General features: G+C 39.6%; 1 protein-coding gene across 2 annotated transcripts in view; it reads left to right on the plus strand.

The window, feature by feature from the left end:
* Positions 1-13,049, plus strand: part of FAM53B (family with sequence similarity 53 member B) — a 156,072-nt gene that overhangs the window by 99,076 nt on the left and 43,947 nt on the right. The gene's annotated exons all lie outside the window — the stretch shown is intronic.

Raw genomic sequence — 13,049 nt, forward strand, 5'->3', positions numbered from 1 at the left:
TGGTTTGTGCCATAGTCGTTGAATAATAATAATAATAATAATAATAATAATAATAATAATAATAATAATAATAGTTGTTGTTGTTATTATTATTATTATTATTATTATTATTATTATTTAAATTTATAGGCTGCCCAATCCCGAAGGACTCCGGAAGGAATCGTACTTTTCCTTACTTGGCATTAACTCCATTAAACCTGATGGGGAGTTATTTTTGAAGAGGGGAATTTACATTGCATAATTTTTCTAGGAATATTCTCGCCTTCATGGAATTGCTTTGCCATGTTGTGTGACTAAAAATTGGAATGAAAGTCAACAAGGCCGACCTTTGTATAGAAACAAGAGCTGCCTAACATCCAAAACAGATTATGGAGAAGCTTATTTGAGATGTTGGCTGCTAACTAGTAACTGCGAAGTACAGGACGAGAGATCAGTAGAAACATAGCTAAATAAAAATAAATCAAATCTTAAGTGTTCAGGTCCTCTAGCATTTACACCACACAGTACTAAAAAAAAGTAAAACTCTCCAAGATCTACTGCAGCAGTAATTTGAAGAAAAATCCTGGGATTTATATCATATCCTATCTAGTCAACCTATGATGAAATGCTTTTTTTTTTTTAACCTTCTTAATACATTTGCATCATTTAGATATTCCAATATTCATAGCATTGGTAACAGTGGTGGGTTTCAAAAATTGTTCGAACCTACTCTGTGGGTGTGGCCTCCTTTGTGGGAGTGGCTTGCCGCCCATGTGACCGGATATGAAGATGCTGACGACACTTGTCAGAACCACCTTAAATTACCTCACACATAGCACTGGCATGCATAAGAATAGGATGTAAACTTGTTTTTTAAAAGGCATCTTTGGTTTGCGTTAAAACAACTTCAACACACGCAATGTTCTGATTGCACCACAAACGCAGTAGTCATCCTTACCTTTCACAGAGGCACTGAGTTTTATAAATATGAGCATGATAGTGTAGAATAATCATAACCGAGGACCAGTGGGGGGGGGGTTCAAAAATTTTTGGAACCTCTTCTGTAGGTTTGGCCTGCTTTCGGGGTCCACTGGTGGAACCTCTTCTAACCGGTTCGGTAGATTTGACGAACCGGTTCTACTGAATAGGTGCGAACTGGTAGGAATCCACCTCTGATTGGTAATATTGTTTTATTTCTAAGACTACAAACCACAAAGAGAAAACTTGAAGAAATAAGGAAAAATAAATATTATTTTCTCTCCTCCCACTACATAATACATCATGTTTCATTAAGAAACTCAAGGTGGAGTACACTACATCGTTTTCCCTAAATTTTCCCCAGAATCATATATTGTTCATCTTGAAAATCTTGGAAAAACCGAGAAAGCCAGATGAATATAGGCTAGACAGGGAGATTTAAAAAATACCAACCCATATCCTGAAGAGCCGAGGTGCCGCAGTGGTTAGGGTGCAGTACTGCAGGCCACTTCAGCTGACTGTTATCTGCAGTTCAGCGGTTCTAATCTCACCAGCTCAAGGTTGACTCAGCCTTCCATCCTTCCGAGGTGGGTGAAATGAGGACCCAGACTGTGGGGGCGATATGCTGACTCTGTAAACCGCTTAGAGAAGCGGTATATAAGTCTAACTGCTATTGCTATTTGCTATCCTTGAAGAAGATAGTGGCAAACCATTTCAAATGATTGCCAAGAAAACAACTCAGAATATGTTCATGAGATCATCTGGAACCATATTCAACTCGTAAGGGATTTTATATTGATTCATTGGAGTCCTTTGCTGATCAGGTATTTTTATAGGAAAAATCTAACATATAAATGGAATAGCTAGCAGTCTAGTTAGCAGTTTCTGTGACTGTAGTCTTGTTTTGTTTAGTTTTGTTTTGTTAGCTAAAAGATGTAGTTATCAACTGATCTTAAATGATGTTTTTCTTTCATCTTTATTAAAACATTTTATATTTATTAAAAACATTTATGCCATGAATTTTATATTCTGTACATATTTGCTGTGTCCATTGCTGCAACCTATGGTTACGATCTGTAGTGACTTCAGCATGAAGAACATTGAAGGAAAGGAGATGATCATTCGAGCCGAGGTGGCGCAGTGGTTAGGGTGCAGTACTGAAGGCCACTACAGCTGACTGTTATCTGCAGTTCAGCGGTTCTAATCTCACTGGCTCAAGGTTAACTCAGCCTTCCATCCTTCCGAGGTGGGTGAAATGAGGAACCCAGACTGTGGGGGCGATATGCTGACTCTGTAAACTGCTTACCGTATATACTCGAGTATAAGCCGACCCGAATATAAGCCGAGGCACCTAATTTTACCCCAAAAAGCTGGAAAAGTTATTGACTCGAGTATAAGCCTAGGGTGGGAAATGCAGCAGCTAAATTTCAAAATTTCAAAATAAATTTGAAATTAAAAATTTCAAAAATAAAAATAGATACCAATAATGTTTTTGAATATTTATTTCAAAGAAAAAATAGTAAACTAGCTCTGTATGATAAATAAAGATATGAAATTAATCAAGTATTGCATTTATTTTTCAAAATGAATGTACAATTTTTTTATTATTTAAGTTTTGTACCCCATCAAGGTATTCAAAGCAGTTAACAGATTTTTTTAAAATTGAAATCTACTTAAAAACTGGTGTTAATTTAATTCAAAAAGCCTGGCTAAAAAGGGAATTATCCTTTTCTAAAACCAAAAAAGAAAGAAGAACTGCCACAGGATTGTATTCCATAGTATTTAATCAATGCATAGCTTTCAAATGTAATCCAAATTATATATCTAAACAACATTATAAATCATTTAAATATCAGAAGATTCGAGCATTGTTTTTTCTGATCTCTTGGCAGAAAGAATTTGTACTGGCATTTTATGGAATTTAAAATGATTAAGTCCATGACACAAATTGCACAATAGGAAATCCAGGCCAGAATGCATTTAACTCATTGTATCACCAGGGACTAGAATTTAGCAGGCCCAGGAAAAAAAAGTACCGTAGGTAAAGCCACTTTATAGCTAAATTTGATACCATTCAAAATTAAATAGGATTAAAATCTGTGGTTTATAATTTACCAGTTGTGTCCACCCCACTCCTTTCACCGGCGTTAGCCCGCTGCACCAAGGGGGGCACGTAAGAGGAAGGGGAAAATACAAGAGTGGCCACAGCTAAGCACGCGGCAACCTCGATGTCTAAGTGGGCAAGTTCACAGCATGCGCGCCCGCACGTCTGAGACAGGGCATAAAAAGGGAAAAAAAGGCTGATTGGACCCAGCTCTGTTTGGGGCGCAGGCGTGGCGCGGAGGACTTTCTTCCAACCAGCGGAACCCCCTGGCGCAATTGGGCTACGATCGGCGGCCGTCCCTGCTACAATCCACGCCGCCTGCCGCATCAGCGGAATCTACCGTACGTAATTCAAGAGATCTTAATTTTGACAGCGTTGTTGGGATATGCGGTGAAGAAATTACTTTAATCAGTGAGGCAAAGTTCTTTCTTTCGCTCGCCCGAGCTCTGATGAGGGGGAAAGAGAGGACTTTTCTTACGCCTGCATCAGAGCTGCGGGGGGGGGGGGGAAGAAAGGACTTTACCTCACTGATTAAAGTAATTTCTTCACCGCAGATCCCAACAATGCTGTCAAGATTAAGATTTCTTGAATTACGGTAGATTCTGCTGATGCGGCAGGCGGCGTGGATTGTAGCAGGGACAGCCGCCGATCGCAGCCTGGCTGGGCTGGCAGGGACGGGCGGAGGGGATGCCCAGCAGTTTTTCAGGCTGCTCCCAGATGGGAAGGGAGGGGGATTGTAAACCCCTTCTATACCCTGGCTCCTCCTCTTCCAGAGTTCAGGCTCTCTTTCTTTCTTTCTTTTTTTCTTTCTTTGAAAGAGAAGCCCAAATTAGCCAAAGGGGAGAAAGCGAGCGAGCAAGGGACCCCAGGAAACTAGACTCGCTTGGCTGGACTACGTACGCTCCTTGGCTTAGTTGCTTTCCACGCGCCTGTTAATATATTCACGGAAACAAACCGTGGCAGTTTTCCCCAAGGGCAATGCCGAAGAGCAGAGCCCGGAGAGAAACCAAGGAAGTCACAGAGGGCATTTGCCACTTTCTCTAGAAGGTGATACGAGCTTCCCTTTCAAATGGGAAGGGACGGGGGGTTGGCTGGGCTCTTCCCAGCAGGAAAGGGGGTTGTTTGAAACATTGGGACCGGGGGAGGGGTTGGTTTTGTTTTGTTTTGAAAGGAAATCTCGACCTGTTACAATCGTCCTTCCCAAATGAGCCGAGGACAGCGGCGAAAAGTTTTCTCCAACATTTAGGGGAAAGTCGCGAGCAGCATTGCCCTCACAACTGAGGGGAATAACGCCTTTCCACTGGGGATCGTGGCCACCTTTCAGAAACTGAGCGCAGTTTTGCGCCCGGTATTCTTGGAAGAGGTCCCGTTGGAGCCAGAGGGGTTTTTATACAAAGAAAGGAACTGCAAACAGTAAACGTGATGGCCCCAAGGAAAGGAGAGGCTGAGCCACGGGAACGAAAAGAAAACCCGCCCTCTTCCCCTTCCAGGTTTTCTTAAAAAGCAGGCAGCGCTCCTTGGCCGCAGGGCTTCACAGGGACCTTTCCCCCTCCCACTGCTTCGCTCGCTCGCTCGCTTTCCCCCCTTTGGCTAATTTGGGCTTCTCTTTCAAAGAAAGAAAGAAAGAGAGCCTGAACTCTGGAAGAGGAGAAGCCAGGGTGTGGAAGGGGTTTACAATCCCCCTCCCTTCCCATCTGGGAGCAGCCTGAAAAAACTGCTGGGAGGTATGTGGTCAGCGGCGCGTGGGATCAAACTAGGAAGAAACTGGAGGTGGGGGGGAGCAGTTCGAGAGACTATGGAGAATATGGACTTCAGAGGCGGACCAGAAAGAGGTCCCGACAAAGATCCGAGGCTGAATTCGGCAGTGTTTATGGATCAGGGTCAGCCCCACCAGCTGGCGACAGGAGAGCAGAGAGGAGCGGACGGAGCAGAAGCAGCCCCAGGGCTCCGCTGCCGCTCCCCGCATTTTCTGGACGGGGATCCCTTGGAGAGGGGATTCCTTCCTGCGAGACCCCGTCCAGAAAATGCAGGGAGCAGCAGCGGAGCCCCGGGGCTGCTTCTGCTGCGTCCGCTGGACTGTGGGGCTTGGAAGGGGGCGGGAAGAGCGGCGGGGCTGGCGGTGGCCGGCGGTGGCAGGCTGGTTCGCCTCCTCCTCCTCCAACAGGCAACAGCACTGCCGGATCCAGTTGTAGACTCGAGTATAAGCCGAGGCGGCTTTTTTCAGCCCAAAAAGTGGGCTGAAAAACTCGGCTTATACTCGAGTATATACGGTAGAGAGAGCTGAAAGCCCTATGAAACGGTATATAAGTCTAACTTATATAATAGCTATTGCTATTGCTATTGACAAGGCTGTTGCTATGAATGAACTCTGTGAACTGGAGTATACTGTACATATATAATGAGCACCTAATTAAATCTAATGATCGTTTTCATTGTAGCTGATTAAATTTAGAAGTAGAGAATGTTAAATATTGGGTGGGTTTTGATATTTTTATTATTTTGTTATTGTATTGTTTTTGGCAAACTGCGGCTTTCAATGTAGTTCAAACAATGACACTGTGAAATCCTCTAATAAAGATTTAAGGCTTTTCATATCCATGAATTTCTCATGATCCTTGCATACTTCCTATGACTGGCTGCTATAATTACAACCATATTTCAACAGAAAGTAGCTTCTTATAGTACCTAACAAGATCATGTCCTACCAGTCATTGCTATGCATCAACTAAATAACTTAATAAATCAGTTATTAAGGAAACTTAATTATCAGGAGGATATCAGAATCTACGACAAGGTAGTGGTAAAGAATGTAATCTGTCACTCACAAAGAAAGTTTAATTGTTAAGAGAATATTAAAATCCATAACTAGGTTACTCAAATAGCATATTTCAAAATTATGGTGGCAGTAATTATGCCATTTCTAAAATATTACAGATTTTGTAATATTTAGTTCCGTTCATAGAATCGCAAAAAAATGTTAGACTCTTATGGAAAAAATCTTTATAGAATGAACATTAGTAAAAAAAAGTATTGTAAGAAATGGATTTATAATTCTACATCCATGCTTAATCCATAATTGATAATCTAATATGTACACCCTTAATCTTGTTTTGTTTAGAATGTCATGATTCTTGGCAATTCTTTCTTCACAAGAGATGGAGCAAAACATGAACAAAATCCTGTTGTTGCACTCCTATCTAGTTGTTTACATCATGTGGAACCATTCCTGCAATAATTTACTCTACTTTTAAATTTAGCCAAATTTGCAATTCTTTGAAACATATTGCTACCGACAATAATTTCTAAATTATGATACCTTTATGCGGATATATAGTATGTTTAATATGAAAGTTTTGACTTAACTGAATAAGGATTTATAAAGTAGTTGGCTTACAACAAGGCATCAAAATTATTTACTTCTATTTTAGGGAGTAAGTACATTGATCAATTTTACCTGTCATGTTTCTATTACGTAATCATTTTTGCTTATTTTCTAATGCACCAGCATTATCGTACAGAACATGGTCTTCCCAAAATTATATTAGCACTCTGAGATTAGGAAGAAGATTCTTCCATTCTTAGTGTTGGTATCGACAACAGTTTTTTTTAGAATTGTTGAAGTAATATTGTAGAGCGATGTTGTAAAATTTTGGCCAGAAAGCAGACACAAAAACAACTATACACATTGTCATTTTTGTGTCTCCTTTCTGGCCAAAATTTTACAATTCATATAATCTTGATGTTTGATATTTGATGTTTAATAAATTTATATAATCTTAAATTATAGTTTTGAAAACCAGCAAATTAAGATCTGCTTTAAGTATTTATGCCATGTATATTCAGCAAATGTATCTGTAGTAGTTATTTATAATGAACATTGTAGAACATACATACATACATATATATATATATATATATATATATATATATATATATATATATATATATATATATATTTCATGTGCAAGAAATTCTTTTTAAAAAATCTTTTCTTTAGGAGTGAAATGACCAGACTTCTAAATGCTTAAATTGTATTGAAGACATTTAAATACTTAATTGACTTAATCTGTAGTTGTAACTACTTATTAATAAATTCTGAAAATATTTTTCCTATCACACTCCCTCGCAATATTTTTCATATACAGTAGTTATAATGGAAGCTTAGTGTCATGGTAGAAGTAAGAAAGAAATTTAGGTTATTACTACTCAGAAGCAATAATCTTTATTCATTAATATTTAGGGCATGTTATTAGTAAATATTTAAAAAGGGTGTTTGTGAATTTTTTTGGGTGTAGAAGATATCAGTGTGCCTTTACTATTAAGAGTGGACTGAGGTGGAATAATCTGTTGAAAAACTCAAAAATTCTTCCTGGTTGAGAATTATGTTCTGGCCCTTGAAAAGATAATGATGCCTTTGAATCTTTAGTGAATGTATTCATGATGTCAACTCATAATGACATGAATATATTCATCCATTCTTGGCAACAGTAAAGAAGTTGTTTTTCATTTCCATTTTCTATGACAAGTTTTATAATTATCCAATCTAGCCTCCTATTTAAGTATCAAGTCCAACATGGATTAGATTTTGAGGCCAATCAGGTACTATCCAGCTACTAAGACCTACCTACCTTCTTTGCTTCCTTAATATTTGTTTAACTGCCTGTTTGTCAGAGGATCTCAGGGTAGCAAACAGGAAAAAAAAAACCTCTTAGTAAGTTGTGTAACTAATTTTTATACCATTCAGCCAACGTAAGATATTCTAGATCCCTTTTCTTTAAAGTTCATTTCAGGCAAGAAAGAAAGCTGAATTCTTTCTTCTCTTCTAATCCAAATGTGATTAGTTCATTTATTATGCATTTTGCCTTTGGGCTCATACTTCTTCATTAAACTGAACCCAGTCCAAGTACTATGTTAATTTTCAAACTCACCTTTTTCAGTATTACATTAACCACCACAACAGTTTCTAAAATGGTGTATGCTTTACTATGATGTCACTTGAATACTTCCAGCTGCAGGGGGAGCAAATAAATTTAGCTTTTTTTTTTGCGTGTCAGTATTTGAAAATTATTATACCTAAAGCAATGCATAGGTCACACTTTTAACAGAAGTAGACCCAGAGACCCATTTCATGCCTCATCTGAGAACCTTTTTTTTTTTTTTTTGGTAAAAGAAGTTTTCCAAAGTTTGTTTTTAAATACTAACTCACTCCTTTCTGGCTTGCCATATTTCAAGCTTCACTTGTAAGTATAAATGTAGAGGGAGTGGTAGTATGCTCTGAATTGCAGTTCTTGAATGAAATATAAAGTATGTGCTTTGAGCAAAAATTCTAAATAAGAAATGTCAGAAATATAATAGTTCTGGGGGGGGGACCCTAATTAAGGTATAGTAAGGTCTAAGATATAGGCCTACTCACACTACCATATTCTCCCAAGTATGTGCAAAACTGCTAACATAGTTAATCTGGTTTGTTTCTTCTTACTAGGTATTGGTGCAGGTCAGTGGTGGGATTCAAAAATGTTTACTACTGTGATATGGGGTGTATCTAGATACACCCATGTTACACCTATCCTCCGCGAGCTGCACTGGCTCCCTATTGGTCTCCGGACGCGCTTCAAGGTGCTAGTCGTTACTTTTAAAGCCCTACATGGTTTAGGACCTGGTTACCTGAGAGACCGCCTCCTGCCACGTACCTCCCAACGACCAACAAGATCGCACAGGTTGGGCCTCCTCCGGGTGCCGTCAACCGGACAATGCCGGCTGGCGGCTCCCCGGGGGTGGGCCTTCTCTGTTGCTGCGCTGGCCCTGTGGAACGATCTACCTGCAGAGATCTGGACCCTTACCACTCTCCTGGCCTTCCGTAAAGCCGTCAAGACCTGGCTGTTCCGGCAGGCTTGGGGCTGTTGATTGATATCCAGCCCCGCTTAGATGGAATGGGTGATGTGAATTTTAATATTGTATTTTTATTTCTATTTTTTAAACTTTAAGTGCTTCTTGTTTTGTTGTGATCCGCCCAGAGCCCCAATGGGAGTGGGCGGCATACAAATTCTGTTAAACTTGGAAACCTACTACTGGTTCTGTCGCGTGGCTTGGTGGGCATGGCTTGATGGGTGAGGCAGGGGAAGGACACTGTAAAAGTCTCCATCCCCACCCACTCTAGCGGAAGGTTACTGCAAAATCACCATTTCTTCCCAATCAGCTGGGACTCAGGAGGCAAAGAATAGATGGGGGCGGGGTCAGTCAGAGGTAGTATTTACTGGTTCTCCGAACTACTCAAAATTTCCGCTACCGGTTCTCCAGAACTGGTCAGAACCTGAGGTGTGTGCATACCACCTCTGGTGCACGTTAAATTGAAATGAGATAAGTTTGTTGTGAATTATTTTCCTTTACCATGGTGTAAATTACATTCTTGTCATATGCAAAAATTGAAACTATATCCCATTAAGCACTAGCATTTCTCATAGATTCATGGTGATTTCAAATTTCAGAAGGGATGCATTGTTATCCTTTTGATCAAGGTATTTATCTGTGCTTATTTGAGTGGTACTTTTTGAATTTCCCAATAATAGTTTTTACAAGAGTCCTTTTCCTATGATTCAACAACATGCCGACACAATTATATACAGTATACCTCTATATTCTGAAGTGCAAATATTAACAAAACAAGAACACTCACATAAAATTGTAATTTTCAGATAATACTTTTAGTGTTTCTAGAAATAAAAACTTGGGCAATCATGCTTATCTGGCTTTGAATTTCTACCGAGAGTCTTGAGATATTTTTAAATCAAGGAACTCTTTTTCTCATACTCTCAAGAAATGTTCTTTTTTACAATTACAGTCTCCGTTGTGCTCCATTGTACATGCATGGTCTAATTCTGTCAGCTGCCTGGTGGGACATAAGACTCATCCTTGTTGGGAGAAGATTCCATTGTGATGGAGAATATTTTTCATGAAAGACATGTCATTCTCCTGTTACTTAAACTCCCTTAGTGTGAGTAAAAGTTCTCCATGGAGTACTGGCAGCACCTCATAGCCTCCTACTCTGACATATGAGCTCCCTCTGCTAGTGCATATTTGTAAGCTTTCGGCTTGTGTGATATTCAAGTCTATTTATATTTACTTTGGTCACGGTCTGTGATCTGTAACCTCCTTCCCCCCCATCCTTTTTTTTTGGGACTTTTTTCTTGTTTTAAATGTTCTCATTTAATAGCTGAAACTCTCTCTAGCAAAATAAGGAAATCTAATAGCATTCTACTTCTTATCTCTAGATCCACATTTTTATCAGGTATATTCATTTTTTAAAATGTATTTAGGGACAGAAATAATATGCAGAAAAGCATTCAGTTGTTACAAGGAACTTAGTTTGCTATCACATTTATTGTGTATTTCAAATTTTCATGCATTTCCCTGAAAGAAACAAATAAGTTTGTTTCCTGGAGCAGTAACAACTTTATTATAAACCACTTGTACTAAACAATATTCCAAGAAATGAATTTCCTGATCCAGAGGCTTTACCATTGGCCTATCTAGATTACTGTTGTCTCTAGCAAGAGCAGACTATGTGAGATCCTTCAAATGTGGTTGGATTCCAAGTTTTTAATGAGCTCTAGCAGCTTGAATAATAGTAAGGGATGATGAAAATGGGAATTCAACATCTGGAAGAACTTACTCTGGCTGTTCAGTGACTGACCATGGGTCTTCAAATACATGAGGGGATTTTTTTTTTCATAACTTATCTAGAAATGCCAAAATCCAAGTCTCAAAAGTTTTGCAGATGAATAACTTTGCAGTTGAATGTTATATCATATAAACTAAGGTATTTTTTTTCCAAGAATGACACGTTATTTACCTAATAATAGTGTATTGATCATTATTAGTTTATTAAACATATGCTATCAGACTCTCAGAAACTAGTATTGATTTTTGACCGTTGCCGTTTATTTTCAGTTTGAAAAAAGGACTGTTATATAATGAAAACCTAAGAATATTTATTTTTCTAGCTCTCTGATTATTATTACTTAATAGCCCAGAGGTACAGATGAAGGTACAGATGAGGTACAGATGAAAAGCAGTGTTGCTTGCAAACTCAATTCTTGATAAAGGTGTTTCTTGATACATATTTATAAGTTTTAAAATATCTCCGTAATCCTACTATTAACTTTTAAAATCTCTGTAAAGGCTGCATCTCAACATTAACTTATCATATTATTCTGTAACTAAATTGGAATCCATGCAACCAGAGCAATCAGATGATCAATCTATTTGCCATTCCTCTTATGCAGGGGTGGGTTCCGCCAGACACTACTGCCAATTTGCGCATGTGCATGCTTCACCCGCATGCACAGTGCAATTAAAATTGTTCTGCGTATGTGTAGAACTGAAAAACAAGATGGCGCCGCCCACGGTACTGCCCAGGGAACCAATTTGGGGGCGTGGCAGGCCTGGATCGCTGCGGGTGCCAGCAACCCAGGCCGCCAAACCACTGCCGGTTCATCCGAACCAGTATAAACCAGTAGGAACCCACCCCTGTTCTTATGACAATAATTCCATCCTATCTGATTTGCACCAGTTTATATTTTAATTTTCTGTAATCGGGGATATGACCACTGACCTTTTATAAAATAGCTTGTGGATGAAGCTATGTGTTTGACTATTTGTTTATCCTAACAAGAGAATTAATTCTCTGGTTGTGTTAGGTATAAATTATGTTATAACCCACTCTCTTGTGGGCAGTGTAATGCTGTGCCAGTGGCAAAAGGGTATGATCGTTAAATTCTGCATTCATAAGAAAATAATAATGATAAGGCATATTGATTTCAGTTTCTTGAAATACTTCTAGCATCCTCCTACAGTTTCCTGGATTGAAGTAGCTATGATATTAGCATGACAGGTGCAGTTTAATAGCCTGGTTATTCTGAACCCTCCTTCACATGGTCAATATAATCTCTTTTAATTTTGTAAGAGCAGTGTGTACCAAGCAAACTCTCAAAAAATTATTATCTGTAACACAAATAAGCCTGTTAAGATATCCGCCATGTCGTGGCCAAAGACAGTCTTACGTAGTGAGGCTGGTACCCTCCCTTTTGGAAACAGTTCTAAAACTTCAAAGAATTCAGAAAGATCCAATTAGGTGGTTAATTGGAGTCAGCTGATACAATCATATTATACCAATCTTTCTTACCTACTAGCTCTCTTTCTGAGACCAATTCAGATTGCTTGAGGCTTATCTATCTATCTATCTATCATCTATCTATCTATCTATCTATCTATCTATCTATCTATCTATCTATCTATCTATCTATCTATCTATCTATAAAATTTATATGCCGCCCAATCCCGGAGGACTCCGGGCGCCTTACAAAAAAGAGAAAGAGAAAGAAAAAGAAAGAAAGAAAAAACGGTTTAAAATCGCAACACCCCACATGCATTCATTCTAATCGGGGCTGGACCTCAACAGTGAGGTCAACAGACCCAGGCCTGCTGGAACAGCCAGGTTTTTACAGCTTTCCTGAAGGCCATGAGAGTGGGTATGGTCCGGATCTCGGGGGGTAGCTGATTCCAAAGAGTCGGAGCAGCCACAGAGGAGGCTCTCCTCCGGGGGGGGGGGCGCCAGCCGACACTGTCTGGCTGATGGCATCTGAAGGAGGCCCAATCTGTGGGATCTTATCGGCCGCTGGGAGCTATGTGGCAGTAGGCAGTCTCGAAGGTACGCTGGCCCTAAGCCATGTAGGGCTTTAAAGTCCTTGAATTGCGTCTGGAGACCAATTGGTAGCCAGTGCAGCTCGCGGAGGACAGGTGTAACGTGGGTGTACCTCGGTGTACCCAATATCGCTCGCGCGGCCGCATTCTGGACTAACTGCAGTCTCCGAACGCTTTTCAAGGATAGCCCCATGTAGAGCGCACTACTTGGACTACTTGTAGAAACATCTTTTCCCATGTTTATGTAATAGATCTCTAAGATCTTCAGCTTCTTTAGTTTCTCCTCCCA

The sequence above is a fragment of the Thamnophis elegans genome, chromosome 10 (genome assembly GCF_009769535.1).
Source record: "Thamnophis elegans isolate rThaEle1 chromosome 10, rThaEle1.pri, whole genome shotgun sequence".
Taxonomy (NCBI): Eukaryota; Metazoa; Chordata; class Lepidosauria; order Squamata; family Colubridae; genus Thamnophis; species Thamnophis elegans.